This window comes from Macaca nemestrina, chromosome 9 (assembly GCF_043159975.1).
Source record: "Macaca nemestrina isolate mMacNem1 chromosome 9, mMacNem.hap1, whole genome shotgun sequence".
In the NCBI taxonomy this organism is placed as follows: Eukaryota; Metazoa; Chordata; class Mammalia; order Primates; family Cercopithecidae; genus Macaca; species Macaca nemestrina.
Window position 1 is genome coordinate 139694444 of NC_092133.1, and position 19594 is coordinate 139714037.

Genomic DNA, 19594 nt, shown 5'->3' on the forward strand with positions numbered 1-19594 from the left:
AACAACATGGAATTTGTGATTGGTCAGAAAAGGGTCAGTCAGGCATGAAGGTCATGGATCGTATGAATCTATTTATATGAAATGTCGCGGCAGGTAAATCCACACAGATACACAGCAGATTTGTGGTTGCCAGGGGTTGAACGAAGACGAGAATGGGGAGTGACTGCTTCATGGATATGTGTTACCTTTTGGAGTAATTAAATGTTTTGGAACTTCATTGAAAGTGGTTATTGCACAAAGTTGTGGACATACTATATGCACGGAATTGTACACTTTACAATGATTAATTTTATGATATGCAAATCTCACCTCCACTTTGAAAACGTTTTATTAAAAAAACCAAAACAGTCCAAGGTCTTAGTTCCAGCTTTGTTATTTACTGACTTGGGGAGTTTTCTCTCAGGATGCTTTCTTCTTTATTTAAGAAGCATATAGATTCCTGCCACAAGGTGAACGTTGTGGGAATAAGAATGTCATGTGTGTATCGTCCCCACATATGGCAGAAATTTAATAAATGGTAGCAGTCCTTACTTTCATTGTTAATGGAAAAGTCTGTAGGCTGTACATTGGGAAGACTTGCGTTTTTAAATCTTTGACCCATAAATATGTCATTTTTCCTAAGCTCCCCAAAACAGCAGTAGCAGAAAGTATGACTGTTTCTTGCAAGTATGAAAGTCACTATTTCACATAGAAGATTTTAGCCAAACAATTTTCTAGATCAAATGATGTGTTTTACACACACACATACACACACACAATGGAAAAAACTAGCTTATTTAATTCTTAAAACATACAGACATACACATGCATATAGATGCACACACATATATATATGCACATATATAGTATACATATACACACATACAGACACACACACAGACACACACACAGACACACACATATACACACAGATGCACATATATATGTGTGTATATATGTGTGTGTGTATGTGTTAAGAATTAAGTAAAATAAATTAGTTTTTCCATCATGGGAGAAAAGCTCTGAAGAAAAGAAAAAAAAATTAGCAAATGCTAAGAGTACAATGTAACAGAATTTCTATACCGTAGCAATTTAAAATTTATAATTGTATAGGATAAGGAAGTAGCTCTTTGCACAGTATTCATCTACACTGTATAGGAGCAGAGTAGGAGACAATTGATGTCATAATAAGAATTCAGGTGCATTTTCATTATTCATAGGCTAAAGCTCTTCAACTTCATGAAACGAGTGAAATAAAAGGCAAAACAAAAAGCATCACTCCTTTATAGTTCTTTGTTCAGCAATTATTCAAAAACCTCAAAAAAAAAAAGACATTTTTTCTAGGAAAGCTCAAAAAAACAAAACTTGGTGATTATACCTAATAAGCTTTTTGTTTTATTTTGGTCTTTTGTCATACATAGTGATATGGGTCTTCAGTCTTCACTTTAGTGAGCCAAAAACCTCAAGGACTTTGCTTATACGGTTTTATTGCAGTTGACTTTAGCAGCAAATAGAATTAAAAATGATGCTACTACACTGAATATTAAGTCTATGTATAATTCATATTTGACATACTTAAAAATATTTGACTGGGCGTGGTGGTTCACGCCTGTGATCCCAGCACTTTGGGAGGCTGAGGTGGGCGGATTGCCTGAGCTCAGGAGTTCAAGACTGGCCTGGGCAACACAGTGAAACCGCATCTCTACTAAAATACAAAAAATTAGCTGGGCATGCCGGCATGTGCCTTTAGTCTTAGCTACTACAGAAACTGAGGCAGGAGAATTGCTTGAACCCAGTAGGTAGAGGTTGTAGTGAGCTGAGATCGTGCCGCTGCACTCCAGCCTGGTCAACAGAGCGAGACTCCATCTCAAAAAAAAAAAAAAAATTATTAATTTTGGATTTATTTTTTGAAAAATAACAACATGGTCTGACATGTAAAGACCTTAAAAGATCTCACTTCCACCTTCAGACCAAGAAAAAACGGATCAAACTGAAAATCAACAACTCTGCTTCTATCCATCAGAGAATTGCAGTCACAGCGCGGACTGCTGCGCCCCAAACTGGAAAGAGGGGTAGATACTCAGAGAGAGTAACAGTTCACTCGTGGCAGAAACCCAGGAGAAGAAGCTGACACATTGGAGCCAGGACTGTTTGAGTTTGTGGTTTAGAGTCAATCATTTTTTGTTTGTTTGTTTGTTTGTTTTTAAAGACAGGGTTTCGCTCTGTCGTGCAGGCTGGAGCACAGTCGTGCCAACATGGCTCACTATTTACCTCAATCTTTGTTCACCCACCTCTGTTTCCATAGTAATTAAAATTAAAGGCCAGGAGTGCCCTCTGGCACCTGGCTAATTTTTTGCTTTATTCCTTTTATTTTATTTATTTAGCTATTTTGAGACGGAGTCTCACTCTGTCACCCAGGTTGGAGTGCAGCAGCATGATCTCAGCTCACTGCTACCTTCATCTCCCGGGTTCAAGTGATTCTCCTGCCTCAGCCTCCCGAGTAGCTGGGACTACAGGTGCGCACCATCATGCCCAGCTAATTTTTGTACTTTTAGTAGAGACAGGGTTTCACCATGTTGGCCAGGATGATCTCGATCTCATGACCTCATGATCCGCTCCTCGGCCTCCCAAAGTGCTGGGATTACAGGCATGAGCCACCATGCCCAGCCTTTTTGTTTTATTTCTTATTGAGATGAGGTCTTGCTATGTTGCCCAGGCTGGTCTTGAACTCTTGGCCTGAAGCATCCCACCTCAACCTCCCAAAGCGCTGGGACTACAGACATGAGCCACTGTGCCCTGCCAGTGTCAGTCATTAATTTTGAAAAATTCTTGGCTGGGTGCGGTGGCTTAAGCCTGTAATCCCAGCACTTTGGGAGGCCAAGACGGGCGATCACGAGGTTAGGAGATGGAGACCATCCTGGCTAACACGGTGAAACCCCGTCTCTACTAAAAAATACAAAAAAGTAGCCGGGCATGGTGGCAGGTGCCTGTAGCCCCAGCTGCTCGGGAGGCTAAGGCAGGAAAATCGCTTGAAACCAGGAGGCGGAGCTTGCAGTGAGCTGAGTTCCGGCCACTGCACTCCAGCCTGGGTGACAGAGCGAGACTCGGTCTCAAAAAAAAAAAAAAAAAAAAAGAAAAAAGAAAAAAAAAGACAAAGAAAAATTCTCAGCTATTATCATTTCAAATAAACAAATAATATTTTTCTCAGGTATGAAAGGTTGGCTCAACATTCAAAAAGCAATTAACATAATCTACCACTTCAACAGTCTAAAAAAGAAAAATCATATAATCAAGTGAAAAAGAATTTGAAAAATTCCAATACCCATTCATGATAAAACACCTCAGCAAACTAGCTGTAAAGAAGAACTTCCTCAAGCTGACATAGAACATCTACTAAAACCTACAGCTCTCCTCTTAATAAATAATGAAGAATTGAATGCTTTCCTGCTAAGATCAGAAACAAGGCAAGGGTATCATCGGCTCTCGAAATTTCTATTTAACATCAAAATGAAAGTTCTAGCTAATAAAACTAACAAAAAATAAAAATAAAAAGTTATACAGATTGGAAAGGAACAAATAAGCCTCTCTTTGTTCATAGATGACATGGTTATCCCTGTTTAAAAAAAAAAAAATCAGCAACTACAGAAAACTGAAATGAATCAGTGATTGTACCAAGGTTGTAAGGTACAAAGGAAATATACAAAAGTCAATTGCTTGCCATATAACAGTAATGAACAATTAAAATTTAAAATTAGAAACACAACATCACTTATATTAGCACCCAAAAATGACAAGTATAAATCTAATGAAAATATGTACAAGAGCTATAAGTAGAAAACTCAGATAAAAGACATCAAAGAAGATGTAAATAATTGGAGAAATATTCCACATGTGTGGATAAGAAGACTCAATGTTGTTAAGATGTCAGCTGTTCTCAACTTGATCTATAGATTCAATATGTTCCCAGTCAAAATGCCAGCAAGTTAATTTTTAGATATCAACAAATTCATTCTAAAGGTTATATGGAAGGATAAAACACCCAGCATCGCCAAAAGAGTGTTGAAGAAGAACAAAGTCAAAAGCACTTGCTGTTTGACTTCAAGACTTATTATAAAGCTACAGTAATGAAGACTGTGGTATTGGTGAAAGAATAAATGAATAGATCAATGGAATAGAATAGAGAGCCCAAACATAGAATCACACAGGCAATATACATATATTTATGGTATACAATAAAAAAGCTGTTATTCAAGGATTTGCTACCATTTTATGTATGTGCATAATATATAGAAAGTTGTCTGGGGAGATGTACTAATAAGTGGTCAAGGTAAATGTTTTTGGATGGAAAGATGGCAAATAGGATTTTTAAAAGTATTATTATGTTTATCAGTATTTCTACATCTGTCTTTTGCAATTAAAATATTAGGTTTAAAAATGTTATTATTAAATTAACACAAAAATAAATTACACTGATGTTTTATAGGAGAATTGTATGTAAAATAAAACAAAGGGAAACATACAAGAACTTAGTAGAATATGCTTCCTTTTTCTTACTTTGTATTCGGGTGCTGAACATGCAGGTTTAGTCCATCAGAGGCCTCGACGGTGCCTTTATTCATCTTCCAACCCGCTGGTAATAGCGTGGCTTCTCATCGTTAGAACATGATCCTGTTCCTGCCAAGGGTGAACTCACATAAGGTTTATCTGCACTATTTCATTTCTGTCCCTCCCACATCAAAGTATGCTATGACCTACATAAGGACTTTAAAAATGAGTTATTTTTTACCCTCAATCCTTCCTGTCATCTCATGAGCTCATGGTCTTCCCAGCAGATAATTTTAAGCCACGTTTGAGTTTCTCCATAGAACTTGTCTTGTGCCATATTTCATTTAAAGATGGATATCCTTTTTCTCAGATAAGAACCATATCATCCAGCCCTCTTTGTTATCTCTTTTTTTGGGAAAAGTCCTAGCACCAGTGGGCTGGCACCCAAGAAGCCCTAAAATCATCCCAAACTGGCTATTCTCGGTTAATCCATCTGTAGACTGTGGTCCAGGAGGATAGAAATGCAAATCAGTTGCAAGCGAGTGAAGTCCGAGCTGACCAGTGTATTCAGAAAATAGGCTCCTGCCATTAAATGACATTTCCAAATAATAACATTCAGATGGTAAAACCAAATCAAACTTCAACCGAAAATAAGCTTCCTTACATTCCCCTTTTGCTGCAGAGAAATCCTCCTAAAATGGTCCTGTGCCCCTGGCTACTGGGGAGGCTGCCTCCTTCCAGGCCTGAGGTGCCACCTGAGGCTTCCCACATGACAGATGTTTCTCAGACAAAAAAGAAAGCAGTGCTCCTTCGGGACCCAAAAGACCTTTCTTCACAGGGTAAGGCCTTTAAAACGAGTAGGGTGGACTGTGGAGGCTTTAAGGAGGGAAGTGAAGCTGCCAGGTAGCCAGGACGTTCTCTGGAGTGGGTGGAAAGGCCCAGCAGATGTATCTCTAGCCCCGCGGGGGAGGCCGCCCTGGGCCCCTTGCCCTCACGAAGAAATGGGGATACACTCAAGGGGGCATCCACTTGCTTTTTGGTTTTGTTTGTTTGTTTGTTTGTTTGAGACAGAGTCTCGCTCTGTCGCCCAAGATGGAGTGCAGTGGCGCAATCTCGGCTCACTGCAATCTCTGCCTCATAAGTTCAAGCAATTCTCCTGCCTCAGAAGCTGAGTAGCTGGAACTGCAGGTGTGCGCCACCACACCCGGCTAATTTTTGTATTTTTACTAGCGACGGGGCTTCACCATGTAGGCCAGGCTGCTCTTGAACTCCTGACCTCGTGATCCACCTGCCTCAGCCTCCCTGAGTGCTGGGATTACAGGCATGAGCCTCTGTGCCCAGGCTCCACTTGCTCTTGACCTGAGGGACCGCAAATCTGTGCATTCTGAGGTTTCCGACCTTTCCGACTAAATTTTTGGTTCATTGAACCCTCTTTCAACCGTTTGGCAACTATAATCCTGTATTTTCAGCAGCAGTCCTTTTTGGCCGGGCATGGGGGCTCATGCATGTAATCCCAGCACTTAGAGAGTCCGAGGCAGAGGGATCACTTGAGGTGAGGGGTTCAAAACCAGCCCAGCCAACATGGTGAAACCCTCTCTCTGCTAAAAATACAAAAAGTAGCCAGGTGTGGTGGCTCATGCCTGTAGTCCCAGCTACTCGAGAGGCTGAGGCAGGAGAATCTTTTGAACTCAGGAAGCAGAAGTTCCAGTGAGCTGAGGCCACACCACTGCACTCCTACCTGGGCGTCAGAGTGAGACCCTGTATCAAAAAAGTAAAAACTAAAAATTAAATTATTAAAATATTTTTAAAATATTTATAAAAATATGTTTAGACTGGTTCACAGAGGAAATAGGGAAGGGGCTCTGCCCTGTTCATAATTACACAACATGGGTCCTCCTCTTGCTATTCCAGGGGCCACGCTCTGTCCAGCAGGAAGCCACATGGATTTTCTAAGACAAAGTAAATTTATAAAATTATAACTATTAAAGCATTTAGTTAATGTTGCTCAGATTTAATCACTTTAAAGGGAATGTCTCAGCACACTATATTTTTAAAATTTTGTTTAATTACATCTTACAACCGGGAAGCATGAGATATTAAGGCACAAACCAAAGAATGGTCAAGAAAAGCAAAGGTGGACAAAGTGAAGAAGGAGTAACAATTTGAATTCTCTGAGTTTTCAAATTGCTTCTCTTTCTTGGCTTTGCCTAGTTAGTTTTTACCTTTGGTGAGCCACTGCCTTGATCTGTTCTCAGTTTAGATGACTGCGATATGAAGGCCTAGGTAAGAAGTATGACATATGAAAATAAAAACACAGTCAGGAGAGAATTTGAGGGACGTGGTTGTCACTTCACGGAGCCCTGCTGAAGCTGAAAAGAAATAGATCAACAAAGCAGGGCTATGCGGGGCCTTCACATGCGACGCCCGTGCGCCATGCTGTTCTTACAGGGAAGTCAAAAAGCCTGCTTCGGCCGGGCGAGGTGGTTCACGCCTGTAATCCCAGCACTTTGGGAGGCCGAGGCGGGCGGATCACGAGGTCAGGAGATCAAGACCATCCTGGCTAACACGGTGAAACCCCGTCTCTACTATAAATACAAAAAAAAAAAACTAGCCGGGCGCGGTGGTGGGCGCCCGTAGTCCCATCTACTCGGGAGGCTGAGGCAGGAGAATGGCTGAACCCGGGAGGCGGAGCTTGCAGTGAGCCGAGATCGCGCCACTCACTCCAGCCTGGGCGACAGAGGGAGACTCTGTCTCAAAAAAAAAAGAAAAAAAAAAAAAAAAAAAAAAAGGCTTGCTTCATTTCTGGGAATAAGTGATTCATTTGTCACCCTGGAATCCAAAATATACAAATTCAACATGGAAACATAGGCAGGTAAATGTGCGCGGTTTAAGTATGATGCTCATAGAAAAGTAAAAGCTAACAAGAACACAGCTGCCTAGCACACTTGAGAAATAATGGCATCAGATGATGAAGATTTCCCACGATTGGAAAATGGATTTGGTTTTTGCATTTAAGTTTTCAACAACGAGCAAAACCATTTCATCGAAAAGTACCAAGCTGATGACAAATAAATAAATAAATAAATAAATAACAAGGACCACACAGCCTGAGGCAGCTGGCTCAGCACAGCAAAGTCCCCACTGGAAGTCAAGCAGGGGGAAATCTCAGGTCTATGCTTAGCTGGTGGGAAAGGGATCTTCCTGTTGGATTCCACAGCTCAGAAACCAGAGTACAAGCTGGGACTGACTCACCTCACCCCCGCGTTCCCAGCATTGATAAAGAAAACTGGCTGTGATCAATCACCCAGCGCTCCCCTGCACAGTCCTTCTGAGCCGCTGCGCATCTGGTACCGCAGAGGGCGCCTCTCACCTCACGCGAACTCGCTGCCCCAGGATCATGGTGAAACAACCTCAGAAAATAAGTGGGTCCTCGGCCAAAGTGTGTGTTGTAACCGCGTGGCCGTGAAGAGTTGTTCGAGTTGGGGAGGCTGCGTGCTGACACGCAGGTAAACGTTTGCATTGAGTAGTTTATATCAACAGGAACATCTTCATGTAGTAAAACCCAGTCCTTGGATGACGAGAATCCCAAATGCAGCAATGACTAGAGCTGGTGGAAAATTTGTTCAGAGGACAAATTTAGTCTAGAACACATTTTTTGTTCTATCTAAATGGTTTCATCTAAGATATATAATGTTTATATATTACGTACATGTGTTATTTTTGTGGAGAGTGTTAATATAAAACATAAAGAAGTTTGAAAATTAGTGTAAATATTCAAGTATTTTTAACATCTTAGAAGTATATGAAAACAATGAAAAACCGTTTCTGCTGAAGACAAAAGAGACCCATAGCTTTAAACAGCACCCACAAAGCTTTATCCATGGGACACAATCAGGATCGTCTCCTGTGTCAAATGGCAGACGTGGCCTGGCCCCTGAATGAGATTTGGTGAGGTTTTAGTTTCTCTGAAAAGACTTGCAGAGAAAGGGCATGAACTCTCCCCTCCATAGGCTGGACAATAATCTAGATACCACCAACCCTGGAGACCCCGGCAGCCAAGACTATGTACTTTCAGTGTATATATTTAAGGTACACAACATAATGTTTTCGTATATATACACACACACACACATATATGTGTATATATATGTATATATGTGTATATATGTATATATGTGTATATATGTGTATATATGTGTATATGTGTATATATGTGTATATATGTGTATATGTGTATATATGTGTATATATGTGTATATGTGTATATATGTGTATATGTGTGTATATATACATGAAAACAAGTGATTACTACAGTGAAGCGAATTATTCTATGTATTATCTTTGGTAGTTACCTTGTATGTGTGTCTACGTAGTGAGAGTGAAACGGAAGAGGTTCCCTTGTGCCCCCTCACAGGGCGTGTGATGGGGGGAGTGGCTTGCTGCTTCAGGCCCCCTCTGCTCAGACCTCTAGGGGAATATACAGATGGGGTCAGGGTGTGGGGCGCCGGGCCCACAGCAGTGTCTAGGTGTGGATAAAAATTTTGTTGAGCTTATTCTGTGAACATAAACTGATAAAATAATATAAAGGGACTGAAAAGTAAAATCTCTTGGGAACTAAGAAGCATATTCCCAAATAAATGACTCAATTCGAAGATATAATCAAAAGAAAAATTACAACTTTTAGTAATGAAGAATACTCTTTCTATCTAAAACTGTAGAACAAAGTGAAAGCAGTCCCCCGAGAGGGGGAAAAAGTCACATAAAATATCGTCTTTATTTTCAACAAAACTAAAAAATCAAAGGGAGTTTGTCCTCATCGTAAGAATCTAAAAAATTCCAACAAAAAGTGAATAAGAAATGTAAATTGATATTAAAAACTAAAATTAAAAACAAAAAGGTACCAAAAATTTAAAAATTCAACTATAATTCTTATATCAAAGTGATGATTTTTTTCAATATTTTATTGTGGACAGTACAAATGACATAAAACATCCTAACCATTTTCAAGTGCACCATCAGCCTGCAAGTCGCGCTAAGTACATTCACACTATTCTGAAGCCATCACCACCATTTCTCTCAGAGATTCATCTTGTAAAACCGAACCTCTAAACCTCATCACACAACTCCCCATCCCCTCCACTCTCAGGCCCTGGGAAACACCATTCTTCTTTCTGTCTCTATAAATCTGAGTACTCTAGGAACCTCATGTAAGTGAAGTCATATAGTGTTTATACTTATACTTTATGCTTATTTCACTCAGCATAACCTCCTCAAGGCTCATCCATATTGTAGCTTGTGTCAGAATTTCCTTCCTTTTTCAGGCTGAATAATATTCCATTGTATATATTGACTGCATTTTCCTTATCCATTCATTGGTTGACAGATACTCCACATTTTAGCTAATGTGAATATTGCTGCCGTCAACACCAGGTACAAATTTCCCTTGAAGACGCTGCTTTCACTTCTTTCGGGTATGTACCCAAAACATCCCAGTTATACTTATTTGTTCATAATGGCCATCCTAATAAAAGTTAATTTAATTATATTAATGCCTCATGAACTTCTTTAAAGGAAAAAGAGAGAAGGCAAAAATAAACCAAATTATGAGAGAGAAACAAGGAAGAACCATACATACAGAAGTGATTAAAGCAGTCATAAAAATATATATGAAACTTTCTGACAAGACATTTGAAAGTTTAGAGGAAATGGATGATTTCCCAGCAAACTATGTGTTGCCAAAATTCACCCAAGAAGAAAGGGGAAACTTAAATACATCAGTTACCATAAGAGAGTTTAGAAAAAGACACTTAAAAATCTACCATTGAAAAAGGCACTGAGAACAGATGGGTTCCCAGCTGAGGTTTATGTAACATGAATTTTATATAACCTTTAAGAAAGAGAGCTTTTCAAAGTTAAATTATTCCAGGCCTTAGAAAAAAAAGATGAAAGGCCTCCCCAATTCATTTGACAAAGGCAATATAGCTCTTTAAAAAATCTGATAAAGATGGAACAATAAAGAAAAATTGTACCTAGATCTGGTTTATGAATACAGATGAAAAAATTATTAAGTAAGAGGAATTTTATTTCAGCAGTATTTTCCTTTATTTATCTGATTTTATTAGTTTGTGTTGGTGTTGCTGAGCACCTAAAATGTTCTGTGTACTTTTCTCTGTATCAGAAATGCAGAAGTAGAGTAAAAAGAAAAGTCTCCACCACCCTTCATGGTGCTTCCACTCTAGTGTGAAGCCAGAGACCAGAAACAAACTAAGAAGAAAACACATACCTAATACGTTAAGTGGTGATAAGTGAAATGGATGAAAGCTGAAATAAAGAACATAGGCAGAGGCCGAGCATGGTGGCTCATGCCTGTAATCCCAGCACTTTGGGAGGCCAAGGTGGGCAGATGACCTGAGGTCAGGAGTTTGAGATCAGCCTGGCCAACATGGTGAAACCCCGTCTCTACTGAAAATACAAAAAATTAGCCAGGAGTGGTGGCGGGCACCTGTAATCCCAGCTTCTCAGAAGGCTGAGGTAGGAGAATTACTTGAACTCAGGAAGCAGAGGTTGCAGTGAGTCGAGATCGCTCCACTGCACTCCAGCCTGGGCTACAGAGTGAGAAACTGTCTCTAGAAATAAAATAATAATAATAACAAAAATGTAGGCAGAGAGTGTGTTGGGAAATTGAGATCACTCAGGTGATGACTGAAAACTTGAAACAGATGAAAGAGCATTGGCTATGTGGAAATGCATGGCTGGGGGCAGAGGGAGAAGACACAGCAGACTCTAGGGGAGAAAGACCGTGTGCTGGATCAAAACAAACCCAGGAGAAAGCACAAGAGAGCTCACCAGAGAGGCTGGGGAACCAGATCATGCGGTACACCTGGGCAGTAGTAAGCCTGCCTTTTAGGAAGCCATAGCAGCCATTCCCTGGCCTCCCTTTCAACAGAATTACTCTTGCTGCTGTATTGGAGGGGGAAAAAATCAGGATAATTTTGCAATTATCCAGACAAGGTTCCTGGCACCTTGGATTAGGGTGGTGACGGTAAAGATAGTGAGAAATGATGTGGTATCTTTTTAAGACAAAATCAAGAGGATATCTTAATGGATGAATTTGTGATGTGGGGAGAGAAAAAATGGTAAGAATGACTTCAAGAACTTGGGCTTGAGAAGAAGTCTACATAAGGAAGAATGATAAAGAGAGACTGGAAGACTGACGGATGAACAAGTATGGGTAAGGATGGGGAGAGATCAGAAACTGATTTGAAGACATCAAGATTCTCATACCTACTAGACATCCAAATGGCATCACATAGAGCATTAGATGTATGGGACTTGAGTTGATGGGGAGAGGTCTTGTCTGGAAATAAACATTTGGGAGTCTCTAATATAGAGTTATTACTTAAAACTGTAAAATTACATGAGATTTCTAAGGGAGTTTGAATAGAAAAGGAAGATGCCCAAGGAGGAATTCCAAAATTAAGAATTGTTTTAGTGCAACTCTAGAGGCCAGAATCCTAATCAGAGGGAGCTCAATAGAGAATGGGGCTGGTCATGGTGGAGCACACTTCTCATCCCAGCACTTTGGGAGGCTGAGCCAGGTGGATCACTTGAGGTCAGGAGTTCCAGACCAGCCTGGTCAATATGGTGAAACCCTGTTTTTGCTAAAAATACAAAAAATTAGCCGGGCGTGGTGGTACATGCCTGTAACCCCAGCTACTCGGGAAGTTGAGGCAGGATAATTGCTTGAACCCGGAGGTGGAGGTTGCAGTGAGTTGAGATCAGACCACTGCACTCCAGCCTGGGCAACAGAGGGAGACTCTGTCTCAAAAAAAAAAAAAGAAGAAGAAGAGAGAGAGAGAATGGGAAGGCAGGAAATGGAGAAAGTAAACGCTGACAGCTTGGAGGGTTTCTTCTGTAAGAAAGGCAGAAAAATGGGGCAGAAAAGTAAGATAAAGAGGGGGTTTTATTTTTCAGCCCTTGGAGAAACAGCAGCACATTTGTATATTCGTGGGGAAGATTGATTACTCAGGGCAAGAGAAAGGCATGCTGGGAGCACAGTCCCTGAGCAAGTGGGAGGAGGGGGACGCACAGGTCGCAGGGGAGGCAGCCTTGCTGACAGTGGCCGCAGAGGGTGGAGACGAACACAGGTGATCAGCCTGCAGTTTCTTCAGACTGTGGAACAGAAGGTGACATCATCGACCAAGGGTAGGAATGGGGAAAAGCGTAGGAAGTTTCTGGAAAGAGGAGTGGGAGAGGAAAAGGCTATGGAAGTATACTTTGATTGGTGGACAGCTTTCAGAGCTACCTAAGGTCTATTTATTTTCCCCCAGCCGCATTCAGCTGGATGGGTGTGGGCATGGAGTAGGCAGAAGGATGAGTCACTCCTTGGTCACGTTGGATCCATTATCCAAGCCTAAAAAAGAAAATTAACACAAAGTGTTAAAAAGATATTTAATAAAATCCTTGTTAGCCATTCTTATGTAAAATTTTAAGTGTACATAGAAGAAGTAGATTTGAATTGCTTGGGCAAAATAATGACTATCTCTATAAAACAAGTGGAATTATTCTTCTAAATGATGAAGTGCGAACTCTAGTTTGATTAAAATCATAAATTAGACATGGATTACTACTATTACCATTATAACATTATTTTCTTCAAAGATCTATTTATTGTAATTAGACACAGAGTTTCATAAGTGGGACAATGTTTGCAAAAGATAAAATTGTCTCTTTTTATGACATTATTTTATAACTAGAAAAACCCATAAAATGATATAAACAATTAGAATTAACAGAAGAGCTAGGTAAGGCAGACAGATATAAGATAAATATATAAAAGGCATTAGGGTTTTTTCTAGAATAATAATATAAACAAAGAAAAATAAGAAAAAATTCCCATAATAGTGAGACAAGCATAAGATTTTAAGGAATGAAATTCAGAAGAAAGAAACAGAACCCTTATTAAAAATGATAGAATATCTTATTGAAGAATATAACATATTATATGAGTAAATGGAAAGACAGAGAATATTCTAGAATGAGAAGTCTTTGATATAAAAGTGTGAAACTTTTCAAATGTAATATACCATGATAATTATTGTATTAAGTTTCACTTGAATTATATGACCATAAAATTTATATGAGAAAATAAATGTCAAAGAATAACCAGGAAATTTTTAAATAGAAGCCTAGGAAGGAAGAGATTTGACTTACCAGATATAAGAAAAACTATAGAGCCATTACAATAAAATCAATGTGGTGTTAGCTGGGAGATATTTAAATAGATGATATGAGACATGAATATATAACAAAGATAGCATTTCTATTTAGTGAGAAATGGATAGACCTTTTAATAAGTAGAATTGGCAAAAATAGCTGCACATCTGGAAAAATATACAATTTGAACACTATTTCACTTCCTATAAAAATAAATTCCAAGTGATTAAACACTTGAATTAATAAAATAAAATAGGCCAGGCGCGGTTGCTCACGCCTGAAATCCCAACACTTTGGGAGGCCGAGGCGGGGGGATCGCCTGAGACCAGCCTGGCCAGTGTGGTGGAACCCCATCTCTACTAAAAATACAAAAATTAGCTGGGCGTGGCGGCCAGCGCCTGTAATCTCCTGCTGACTGCTGAGGCAGGAGAATCTCTTGAGCCCAGGAAGCAGAGGTTGCAGTGAGCTGAGATCACGCCACTGCACTCCAGCCTAGGAGACAGAGACTCCATCTCAAGAAAATAAAATAAAATAACACAGTTTTGGAATAAAGTCTAAGTGAGGAGAGACAAATTCAGATAGCCCTGAAAGCTCTCCTCTCTGCTTTTGGCAGTTGATTAAGAAACTGCTTCATTAGATCTATGTTGGAGCTCCCTGGATTCTGACAATAGGCATTTGCTGCACCCATTCCCTGTACATATGTAGGTGACAAGGGAATCCATGTACACTCAGCCCAACCACAACTCTGCAGGATGGCAAGGGTCCCGTACTCCACCTGTGAGTTACCTTCATTCCATTGACTTTTGTGCACTGGATCTTTAAAGCTGCCTGTATTTTTGTGCACTTTGTGCAACTCTAGGTAATGACACGTTTAAGCTACAGACTTAAGAATACCATTTAACTAAGGTTGGAATCTCAGAAGCTGTATAAAAAAAATGATGCGCATTCCCCAGCTCACAAAAATAAAATCATTGTGTGATAAAATGTATCACAAAAAAAGTAAATAGAGCAACAATTATTTGAGGGGAAATTGTTAATATATAATCATAAGACGATCTGACAGATTCACTTGAAGGGGACAAATAGTCCAGTAGAAAAATGGGCAAACAGTGTGAAAAGGCAATTCACAGAAGTGCATAGCTAAAGAGGAGCACATTTATGACATTATGTTCAAGCTTACAATAAAGACAAGCAGATTATGGTAACAATAGGCTATCATTTTATACACAGGAAAAAAAGTAACTGCTATTTCTAGCCAAGATACAGGAAGTGGATATTCTCATACATTGGCCATTGAAATGTAAATTATTATAGCTTTTAGAAAAAATTCATTACATATTTTGATCACATTTATAGATTTATGTAAAACTGTATGTGTGTGCTAAAAAAAAACTTAAAAGAGATGAAGGCTGCAGGATGATGAGTGATCAGGAATTCAAGGGTCACACTACAGATTTCTAGTCCTAGGGTAGAAAGACCTGCTCCAGACTGCACAGGGTGGATAAGGTGGAAACTTTTCTAGCAGTTGACTGTGTTCAGTTAGAACACCTTTAGGAACTAGGCAAGGAAGAGAGGAAATAGCAGATTCTTTTGGATGAGAAGTCCAAGTCAAAATGCTGTTTATCATAAATTCCACTTCTATCTAGGATATACAAAGATGCAAAAACATTGCTCCCACCTTAAAATAAGAAAAAAATAACAAGTAACCTATAAAATCATGATTTTTCTTGAGCCCATCTGAGAGCTGAGATGGCAAGAAAATCAAGAAACCTGAAATCTAAGGAAGGATGGGCAGCCCATAGAGAACAGGGATGCAGCACGGTGCCTGGGCACAGGAGGGGAAGGCTGGGACATAGAAGGAGATAAGCAGAACAGTAAAATCCTCAACACAGTGTTAACGCTTCAATGTGGGTCCGTGTGAGAGCACAGAACTCCTCAGAGCCACAGACACAAGAGGAGTTCCAAACCCCGTGCAGGTGCTTCTCCATGGCCCTCCTTTGGGGTTGCTGGCAAGACAGAGGGACAGAGGTGTGCTTGTGGGGAAGGCACAAGGTGCAGTGCCTAAAGCTGCTGGGGGATGGGAGGCAAGACCTGGCACCCCATGGCACAGGTGTAGACCCAGAGAGGGTGGAGGAAGGATACAGAAACAAGACACTAGCCCCAGGGGAGAGGGAGGAAGCCATCCCAGGCAAATCCGCTTTACCAAGACGTTGCACCGAGAGGCACGGGAACTTCCCTCTTGGACGAGGGGCACCAAAGATGCAAAGTGGTGTTTGGCTGCCATGAAGAGGTCAGAGGACTTGGGTAGAATCACTGAGACCCAGGCACACTTAGGGCCTGCCTAGGACTGAGGCTGAAGCAGAACCATGGAGAGGTCCCTTCTCTGCTCACCCCCACGTCTTGACCAGCAAACTTGGAGCAAGAAGTAGAGCTGTGGGCCAGGAGGGGGAGGCCCAGAGTGGCAAAGAAGGTTCACCCATGGAAGGCTGGAAGCTGAGGGTGCAGCAGGACCTGGAAACAAACACCCCATCACTCTAGTCTCACCGTAAACCCAAGATGATTCCGGTAGAAATCAAAGCCAGTGCTAAAAGGAGGGTAACCATAGAAACAACAAAAGACCCAAACACAGCTCAACTGCAGACTAGATTGATGCAACTCCCACATTAACAGCCTAGCTGAAAGGCTGTGCCCATGAAGGAAACCAGAGTATGTCATTCCAAAATATGCCTTTTGACATAAAACGTATTTTTGAGCTAAAGGCAATTAAGAAGCAGCAGACGAAGGAAAAGCTCTCTCTGTCCTTTGCTTTCTACCTAAAGACAGGATGTAAATTCCCCTTTACTGGAGACAACTATTATTAACCAGAGATGGCACCAGAGAATCTGCAGATAAACCTTACCCCAAGGGTTTCTTCCCATCTATTCACCTTCCCACAATTTTCTGCCTTTGGAAGCCTAAGGCTGTTTTTCTTTGTCCTTTCATTTATCTAGAAATTTATTATTCTTGGTTGAAGATGTTATATGAGTCAGACTTCTAAGCCATTGCCTTAAGTTACCTTTCACTGGGGTTTCTCCAGTGTCATGTGTGCTGTATACATTAATAAACCTGCTTATCTTTATTTTGTTAAACTTTGTTTTATTACAAGGGTCCCAGCTATGAATTTATGAGGGTTGAGCAGAAAGTGTATTTCCTCCCTGACACCCTTGTCAAAGAATAAATAATAATCATCTTCATATTACTCTTCTACACATAGTATCTGACATTAATTAAAAGTGATGAGCAAAAAAAGCAAGTGAGGGAAAACAAAGCATGTTCAAGAGACAAAATGATCAATAGAACCAGACTCATAGGTGGCCCAAATGTAACTGTGAGACAGAGATTTGTTAAAGGCTGTAATAGAAAAGGTGGACAACATGTGAAAAGATGAGGAATTTCAGTAGAGAGATGAAAATTTCTAAGAAAGAGTCAAATAGAACAATAAATATACAGATAAAAATCCAATGGTATAATAGATGAAGAATGCATTTAACAAACCCATCATAAACTCAATACAGCCAAGGGAAAAAATTGGTGAAATTGTGTGATAAGTCAATGAAAATTAACCAAGCTGAAACACAAAGAGAATAAAGAGGGAAAATGTAATTTTTCTCATTTATTAGTTATTCCCCTACATGCCTGTAGGCTCTCTGAATCTCGGTTTTATCTGCCTCTCTGGACCTCAGTTTTAATAAATGTCACACTGTATGCATTAGTCAGGGTTCTCTAGAGGGACAGAACTAATAGCATACATATATATATATATATATATTCTATTTTATATAAAGGGGAGTTTATTAAGTATTAACTTACATGATCACAAGATCTCACAATAGGCTGTCTGCAAGCTGAGGAGCAAGGAGAGCCAGTCTGAGTTCCAAAACTGAAGAACTTGGAGTCCGATGTTAGAGGGAAGGAAGCATCCAGCATGGGAGAAAGATGTAGGCTGGAGGCTGGGCCAGTCTCGCCTTTTCACATTTTTCTGCCTGCTTTACATTCACTGGAAGCTGATTAGATTGTGCCTACCACACTAAGGGTGGACCTGCCTTCCCCAGCCCACTGACTCAAATGTTAATATTCTTTGGCAAAATCCTCACAGACACACCCAGGATTAATACTTTGCATCCTTCAATCCAATCAAGTTGACACTCCTTATTAACCATCACACTATATATTCCATTTCATTCCTCTTCACCTTCCATTCATATCTGAGTATCACTGCAGGGATAAGTACTAACAAGTATGAATGGGAAGCAGTTGAAGCATCACCTTTAACAAAAATGGCTAAAAGACATTTAATGTATACCCTGGTCACTAGGCCTGTCAAGGTAAGCAACAAACATATGATAGTTTGACCCCCAGAAAGAAAAGTGAGGGGGCATTTACATGAATAGATTGTGTCTTATACCCATCACTTAGCTCTTCCCTGTGTAGATTTGATTTTCCAAAAGTCCTTCACCAGGAGTCAGACCTATGTCAATAACGGCCTTAGACAAACAAGCTTCTGTATTGTCAACTGTAATAAAGAAAATTTTTTAAAATCTCAACAAGACAATAAATGTAAAGAGCCAAAAACAAGGTCTAGAACCAAATAGGTACCTAATAAATGGAAGTTGTGGGTGCTATAGCTATTATCTAAAAGTTATTTTTATTATGCACTCATACTCTCAAACAACAAAGAGTGGCTAACCATCACATATTGTACACAAGCTATAAAATCTCTGTCTCTGGAGAGTAAGATAAATATCCATCGGTCTGAAGTGGTTCAAGTGAACCCTCCCAGCAGGGCAACAGAGGCAACACCTCATTTCTAAGGTGGCTGTCAGCTCTCTCATTCTAGAATCTTCCTACTCTGCTTCTGTGACATCTAAAAGCCTCCTCTTCATTCACTTCCTGGGTAAGTGTACTCCTGAAACAGGATGGGAACATCCGAATATATTGTTCAAAAGAAAGTTGTGCCAATAATTACAGATAAAATTTGGAAACATATATACTAGTCCACTTAACTATAAGAATAATACAATCCTATTTAGCCTCTGTGCAGACAGAACAAATAAAATATTTTAATAACCTCAGCTGGTTTGTAAAAATTAGCCAACTAAACCTGAAGCTAAAACAGCTAAAATTACAATTTTGAGCCAATTCTCTCTCACTCTTTGTACTTGCTGTACATTAAGAATGTAAGATTATGTTTAAAAATAACTTTGTGCAAACGCAGTGCATTAATGGTTGGCCATATTTTGAACCAGTCATGTAAATATGAGCATAATAATTAATAATAATTAATTTTAACTGCAGAATAGCAGATTAATCACTTGTGCAAACTTAAACTTGCACATAATTTGTCACTGTTGATGTCATGGAAGCTCTAGAGTAACTTTAATCCACACACCTGCATTTAAATTATTTAATGATATTTTACATCATATTAATCAAACATGATTAATCATCATATAGGAGAGAATAGAATTTTGGCTTGTATAGTACTTTTATGAGCCAATTAATCATCATATAGGAGAGGATAGAATTTTGGCTCATATAGTACTTTTCATATTTGGGATTGCACAAAGTGCTTAGCAAATTAATGACTTAGGTGTGCAGTGACTGGTAAATCCTATAAGGTCATGGCCCCATTATCTCTCACAGGCAGCCATTGGTTGTAGAGCTCATTTTACTATTGCAATAAGGTCTTTTAATGTCAACATTTATAACAACCATGGAAGGAATAGCAGGAATTCTCACAATACCTCATTAAATAACAAAGCTATGACAATGCAAAAAAAAAAAAAAAAAAATTCAGACTGTGGGATTTAATCCG

General features: G+C 39.7%; 1 long non-coding RNA gene across 2 annotated transcripts in view; it reads right to left on the reverse strand.

The window, feature by feature from the left end:
• Positions 1 to 18596, reverse strand: part of LOC105490790 (uncharacterized) — a 35239-nt gene extending 16643 nt beyond the window's left edge. Inside the window, exons 1-5 of one of the 2 annotated variants that reach the window (XR_011608336.1) lie at positions 17590 to 18596; positions 12830 to 12937; positions 7777 to 8131; positions 6406 to 6473; positions 4534 to 4653 (exon numbers count right to left, since the gene is read on the reverse strand). This is a non-coding gene — a long non-coding RNA (uncharacterized lncRNA). Of the gene's footprint in view, positions 1 to 4533; positions 4654 to 6405; positions 6474 to 7776; positions 8132 to 12829; positions 12938 to 16131; positions 16278 to 17589 lie in introns of those variants that run through there. The other variant, XR_011608335.1, reaches the window with a different exon arrangement.
• Positions 18597 to 19594: the final 998 nt, after the last annotated feature.